Consider the following 8,144-nt stretch of genomic DNA (forward strand, 5'->3'; position numbering starts at 1 on the left):
CTAACTTACAACTCGTCTTACAATCAACTATTGATCTCCCAAAACGAACATGGTTTCTAATAATCCTGTACTACTGATCAGTTCACTGAAAAGGTCTAATAACAAAAGGTTTCATGTTACTGAACCAAACAAAACTTAATGCAAAAAAACACTCATGTGAACTAATTCCAGGACTGGGAATAATCAGTCAACTCACCACTAAACTCCATTTACGAATCATATAAAAAAATTCTATAAACACTAAAAGGTATATATCTCGTAAAAGACATGATTCTATAGCAAATATTTCGCAACACCTGACTAACTATCAACAAAATAGCAATTGATATATGATCTAACAACTATAATATATAATACAGCTCCCTAATTTTAATATTAAAAAAGAAACTGGAAAAAAATCCAAACACTCAAATATATATAAAGATCAGACTTGTTCGGTCGATATACTAAATACCTAAAAATAAATAACAAAGATATTGCGTCAGATGATGAAACACATCATATAACACAATAACACACTAACACATATAAATATAAACTATATGTCTCAACTTCCAAAATCATTCGAAAACAAATGATTAAGAACTTATACATCCAAAATGAACAAGAGACAAAAAAATAAAAAATATCATATATACATCAACCCATTTTATCCAACTAATTACATCCCAACTTTCTCAAGATTCCAAATATGGGTTACCTCACTTCAGCCAGATACCTGAACTCTCATAAATTAATTGTTTTTGATCTCTACTGAATACTCAAAAGGTCCGGTAACAGTGATCCCTTAAGAAAAAACTTATTTATCAATCACTTGAAAAATCAAACTAAGTTCATCAGAACATATGTGAGGTATCAAAAATTAAACTAGAAATCTTATAGAGTAAAAGGCATCACTCCATCAAAAAAAACTCTAACTGTTTCCTTGGTCTTAATTCACTTTAGTTCAAACTAAAAGAACAAAACATGTTTATCACTTTGCCTTATGCACACAAATCAATCCTATTCACTGAACTGGTCAATAAATGAAACACTGTTTTTCTAAAAATGTTAAATACAAAAATTTATTTTCAGATTCAAAGTTTATAATTAAAATTCACAATTATCCAAAATTCACAATCTAAAAAATTTACTATTAGTTGAAAATAACTTTTCAAACTCAATGAATACTTGAATTAAATTATGAAACAAAACTAATTCCAAAAAATTTTATCAGAATTTAAATTAATCAATAAAATTTAAACTATCAAGAATTACTCAAGATTTAAAAACAAAATCTCAATAAATGAAATCAAAAAACGTATGCAATGTTAAATTAAGTATGCAATGTTAAATTAAGTATGCAATGTTAAATTAAGTATGCAATGTTAAATTAACTACTAAGAAATATTTATAATGCTATGTAAATAAATGTTACATCACAAACATAAAAATGTGAAAATATAAAGAAATGTGGTAAATAGAAAAACACAAAAACTACACGTAAGATTTATCAATAATGATTTCACTTGTTCAAAATTTCCTAACTTATCATAAAACAATTTTTACCATAATACTTTCAATAACGTTTTTCACGTTGTCTACACACAAAATGAGGAGAAACCTTTACTGTAAATCACTTGAACTGCAGCTACTAGACTCTCTGGCACACACACTTTTTACCAGGCACCCATTTCGAACTAAATAACTTTACTAAATTCAGATCTCAAAAATTAATGTTAAAAGTGACCACAAAAATTACATTAAAAGTAATCTCTTCCTAATTAGAAATGAGAGAGAGAGAGAGATGGAATCCAAATCGACTGGTCTCAGAAATCAGAATGAAACAAATTTTAGGATTCCAGTAACACACTGAAACAATTACTGATGTCATTAAGGCATTTTGAGACTGCCGACTCACTATAAAAAGTTTCTAGAAGCAGGGAACGTGACGTCATTAAATGCATTTTGGGTACTATACTAAAGAGACATTAGAAGGAAATATTTACGTCATCCCAGCAAAATTCGTTTTGAATGCAATCTTACAAAACATGATGTAATTGATCAGGACACATTATTCTTTCTCTCCAATGGCGTGGTTTGACTTCAAACATCTCAACAACATGAAATCACTCTCTCTTGAGCCCAAATTTGGACGAAAAGCTCTAACAACGGTTTTGATCTGTAAAAATGTCAACGCTAACCCAAAACAAAGCGTTCCCTCTTATCTGAACTGATGACAATTGAAATGAAACAAGCCCTTCCTGGACTGACACACACACACACGTGTTCAAATACTACGCTTTTATCAAGAAAGATATTTGTTCTAAATTACGTTACTATTAAAATTGTATTAACAATTCTAAATTACGCTATCAAGTTACTTAGTCAAGTTTGAGATCTGATGCCAAAACTAAATATGACACTTCAACAACCATTATCATTAAACATAACACTATCACCCCAAGTAAATATGTCAAAATTTCTAGGAGGATATATCTGTCACAAGGCAACATCATGAAATTCCTCCCAAAACGAGAAAGATTACTTATCCCTAGGAATTGAACGAATCTGTTTCAATTCACAACTGGATAAATAAATGGCTTTAACTGACATTATCTTTCACTGAAACTCCCTGTTTAACAACTGTCCTAAATAGACAATTATACTCTTGAAACTCAGGCATAAAGACCACCTGGTCAGTCTCATATTATTTTTTCATCTTAGATTGATGAATTGATTGTGCATGTGAATCATCGACAACACTAAAATTTCTTCATTCATAGGTCTGTTCACATACAAATTTAAACTTTTTCAAAAAGCATCCTGATTAATGCTAATGTTTCTTTTTCGATTGTTGAGTAAGTTTTCTGGTGCTTTTTCAACTTTGAAGACATGAAACATACTGATGGAATGAATATTCTTCTTGTCATCTTCTTGAAGTAAACAGCTCAATTCCACAAGTCGGATGCATCAACTTGTATCACGAACTTTTTTTTGAAGTCTGGAGCTTGAAGCACTGGTACTTGAAGTTAATATGGCTTTAACCTTCTCAAACGGTTCTTGACATTCTGGAGTCCAATCAAACTTTCTTTTAGGACTGGTTAAGTTTAAGGAATTCGACTATGCTGAAAATTTGGACAGAATTTCTAGGCGGATAAAATCCAGACATCTGTAAAAATCTTTTAGCTGTTTCAAAGTAATGATATCTAGATATTCTTTCAATACCTTCTACATTAATATCAGTAGGATAATCAAGGCCTTTTCCAACTGTCAAATCCTAGATACTGTACAGTTGCCTTTCCAAACTCACTTTTTGTAAAACATGATTGTTAGTCCTGCTTCCTCACTAATTTATGTTTCTTAACACTTTTCAATTAATAAGTACCCTTGTGATATTCAGATGTTCTTCCCATGTATTAACTAATAAACCACAATGTCATCAAGGTATACACCCACTACTCCAACGTCTATTGATCCTAGTAGTTGATCCATCACTTGAATGGAAAGGTGCATTCATCAGACCAAAACTAAAAACAGTGTATTGATACAATCCAAAATCTTAATGAAAGCTTTGAAAGATCTTTAGCATTCTCATCTAATGAATTTGATAATATCCTTTCAACAAGTCTATCTTGAAACAAATTTCTTTCCTGTGTATTATCAAACAAAATTGATCAATAAGAGGTAAGGAACTAATTGTCAGCCACACTGATGGAATTACAAGAGTTTCCTATAATCAGTACACATCCTAAATGAGCCATCTGGTTTCTTTGTCTAACACACAAGGAGAACTAAATGACTTGAACTGGGTTCTGCTAATCCATGTGCAACAAATATTCAACTAGAAGGGACTTTTGCTTCAAAACATCTCGATGAAAAGTGATAAGCGATAAGCTCTCATTTTAAAAGGTTTTCCATCTTCTCTGATCTTTATCTCATGCTTTGTCAGATTGGTACACCTAGGTACATCTGCAAAAATTTCATTAAACTTTGAATCACTTCCTTAATTCACTATTTGCTCAACACTCAGATGTTTTTGTTTATCTTCCAAATTTTCTAATATTGAAGAATTGTTCATCTTGTTTTCAGCTCCCAAACCTCCCCATGAGCCGTCATCGTCCTCTGTAGACGAAAATTGTCTGATCTGTTATTGACACTGTTTCTGCAATTTGAGTCTCTATGAGAAGTATTTTTCAAAAGATTCACATGTATCTTCCTGTGTCGTTTTCTTCTTCCTGGTGTTTCAATCACATAAGTCTTCGATCACTTAACTTCATCATTATCCTATAATGGACCTTAAACATTATTGGGTTTGGAAACCGGGAAATCTTTTCACTGGTAAGAACACTAGAACAGTGTCCAATACTAAAATTTTGTTAATCTGTAAACAAAAGCATCATATTTCCTTTTCATTTTCTCTTGACTTATTTTAAAATTTTCTAAAGAGAATTTTCAAATTCTCTTAAAATTTTCTCAAGTTTATCACATATTCTCCTTGGATTTCTGTTTGATTTTTTAACCAATTCTCTGCAAGAATCTTCAATGGACCTCTAATGTCTCACCAAAAATCATTTCATTTTGAGAAACATCCCATGCTTTCTTGATAAGCATTCACGTTAACTTCAAATAACATTAAATTTAAACCAGCATCCCATTCTCTTCCTGATTCATTACAATACTTAGTTAACATACTTTTCAAATGTCTGGTGGAACCTTTCCAAGGCTCCTTGAGTCTCTGGATGATAAGCAGTTGATAAGATAATTGTTTACTGACTCAACAAGTTCATCACATCCTGGAATAATTTTGAAGTAAAGTTTATAATTTCACTTTGCACAATTTCTGGTATTCCAAACTTTGGAGAAAAACTCGTCCGGCAACTTGTCAGCAATTACCTTTGCACTTATACTTCTTAAAAAGGAATCGCCTCAGTAATCGCCTGAGGATACCTAGTCACTGGACACATTAATGTTAATAGATATTCATTTCCTTTCTTTGTTTTTTAATGTGGCCCAACCAATTTTGAAAATTAAACTAAAGTTCTCCTCTCAACTTCTAACCTGTGACGTCACTTACTGAATGGTTTCATTCGGTTTTCCAGCTATCTGGCAGTTGAATCATCACTCTGCAAAATTAACTAACAATCGCCACTGAAGTCCAGGCCAGAAAAAATACTTTGTAACCTTCTCAAAAGTCTTCTGATTCCCATATCCAGACTCTATTTCACAACTCCCACAACTTGTTTCTCAATGGATATGGAATCAAAAAAGGATGATATTTCACCCCATTCAGCATTTCCTGGTCATTCAACAGGTCGATGCTTCCTCATTAGCTCAAAGTCCTTCCTTTAGATAATAACAGGTAGAGGCTTGTTGCATCTCTCTCTTGATCAACAACATCTGAAGAACAAATCAGCCAACGTTGTATCCCTCTTCTGACAGTTTCATTAGCTTCTCTCTGTCACTTGACCAACCTTCAGTAACCAGGCTGAACTCTAATATCTTTTAACTCTGCTTCTGTAGTTTCAACGATCTTTCTTCATGAACTCGGAGGACGTATGAGTCTCTTCAATAACAACAGGAATTTTTCTCTTCTTGGGAAATCTCTCTCTCTACTCACTGGGTAAACTTCACTTTCCTGGAACAGTTCTTCTAAGCTTAAAGATCCTTCACCAATTCAATTCTGGTGCATTTAAAGAAACTCAATAGTTTCACTTGCAGAATAGTTCTTATTCAAACTCCTGGTAAGAAATGAATAAAACAAAGCAAAGATTAAAACAGGTAAATGAAATTCTTCAGATAACTAAATCTGAACTGCAAAACACCTTAACGGTTTGTCTGTCACTAATAGGACAAAAACAAATGGTATACCACCAAATCAATCATTACCCAGTAAAACATGTACACCTTCAACAGCTAGTGAGTCCTTTCCAGCAAAATCAACATTTCTGTCACAGACATCTGTACAGGACAAATGCAAACATGATAGGAAACTCTTCTCCTATATGAAATTCAAAATAACTGAATCTCCAGTGTGAGATTCATCTCCAACTATGGCAAAGCAACATGACAAAACACACTATGGTTACTCCCCGTATCACGTAATACCTTGACACCAGTTCAAAAGTTCCTCCTTGAGTTGTCAGCGTAAAAATCCTTCATAGATATATCTCCCATAAAAACAAGCTGTTCAAACCACCTTATCTGCTTTCAAAGTTCCATTCTCCACTGGTTGCTAAACACTCTGCTTGTTTATCAGTTTCAGTCAACCCCAAACTGCTCTTTTAGTAGTTTTGCTTCAATCTGGATAAATTAACGCACGTACCACTATACCAACTGGTTTGATCACCTGACTGGCAACATTGCTGATAACAATCTCGAACTGTAGTGTCCTCGAGTCTTCCACACTTGTATCAGACAACATTAGTCTTCTGTATCTGTCTTGAAACATTGACTGGATGATGAGGATTTAACATTTAATTGCTGAGGGATGTTACCTGACTTTATATAGGCATATATATATAAGGATTTCAGTTGTAATGTTCCTGAAATTTGGATGAGATCTGAAACCTATAATTATTGGTTCTGGTATTGACATTATAATTTATTTTGCTAGAAATTATATTAAAATGTTGTGTGTGTGTGTGTGTGTGTGTGTGTGTGTGTAAACTAAACCTTCTAAAACCTTTACTTTATTTAAGTCTCTGTTTTATGAACAGGTTTGATTCCTTATCCACCAGATATTGTTCTAGGACTACTAAGCTACTTCATCAGTTGTTCTTCCATAATTTAAATTTAAGGACTACTGGAATGAGATACTTTAAAAATCTAAAACCCTTTGTTGACATAAAACAACGAAAAATTATCTTGTCAAATTTCTCAAAAATCTGAATCTTTCATTATAATATTCAAATTCTTCTAAGGAAATAAGGTTCCAAATCATAAACACTTAAATACCTAAGTAATACTTTAAAATAACTCATCTGATAAAACATAAATAGGCAATCAATAAAAACAGGTCATCTCAAATTTCCTTTACCAATCCTTGTGTAACAAGACAGACCATTTATCCTCTGGCCATCCCAGAAATACCTGTGAAAGAACGAACGTCACATTTTTCATAAAATGAAAAAATTGCAAAAACTATCTGGGGTTCTTCTGTAAGTTCTGAAAAATAAAGACTAAAAACGTACTCTTACTACATCAAATACAAGTCCTCTGGGACAGTTCCATGTGAAAAATAGACATCTTCAGACAAGAAATAATCGGATCTCAAAGTTCCGATTCGAACAACGGTTCTCCATCTCCCTTTCATTAGGTAATCTTTCTCTCTCGAACGTACTTTTCTTTCTTCATCATTCTTTTTCAAAGTCTCGGCAAGACACTTTCTCTTTTCTCTCTCATTCTCACACCGTCTTTCTAAAAGCATTTTCAAAACCGGATTTTGTAAGCCTGTATCAGCTTAATCAAAACGTTTTGGCTTCTAAAACGCATTTTCCAGCTCTGTTCTGCATCACTTTTCTCTTTCTTTTGCTCATGTTTATCTGTAAATTGTTTCAGCATTTTCCTGCATTCAACAATTCTAGTGAAAATGAACCCCAATAGCTGACTTCATCTTTTCAAAGGTCACCAGAGTCCATCAATATTGGATTAGTAGTAGTAGTTGATTTGTGCCTAATTAGTACCACTAGACACATTACAGGATCTTATGCCACTGCTAAAAAATCCACTGAGCCTGTAGTTAGGCAGGATTCAAAACTTCTTGGATGGATAGGATTGTAAATTTTAAAATATCTGAACATTGAACAGATATAATTTCTAAGTTACTCAACTAAATAATTCACAATATAAATAAAAATAACTATATGGTCATCTCCTATCAAAATATATCCCTAACACCACCAGTATAAAGGCATAAACCAGACCGATATTTTGTTTTGTTTCACATCGCTTGATGCAATTTCAAGGGCACCAAACAATTATATATGTCACGATGCGTATCAAGTACCTGGTTATTACACAACTAATCTCAAGATTCAAAATATACCTCACTTCAGCCAGATACCTGAACTCTCATAACATTAATTGTTACGACTGAGTACTCTAAAGGTAACAGTGATCCCTTAAGAAAAACTTATTTATCAATACTTGAAAAATCAAACTAA

Source organism: Macrobrachium rosenbergii, chromosome 24 (assembly GCF_040412425.1).
Source record: "Macrobrachium rosenbergii isolate ZJJX-2024 chromosome 24, ASM4041242v1, whole genome shotgun sequence".
NCBI classification, from domain to species: domain Eukaryota; kingdom Metazoa; phylum Arthropoda; class Malacostraca; order Decapoda; family Palaemonidae; genus Macrobrachium; species Macrobrachium rosenbergii.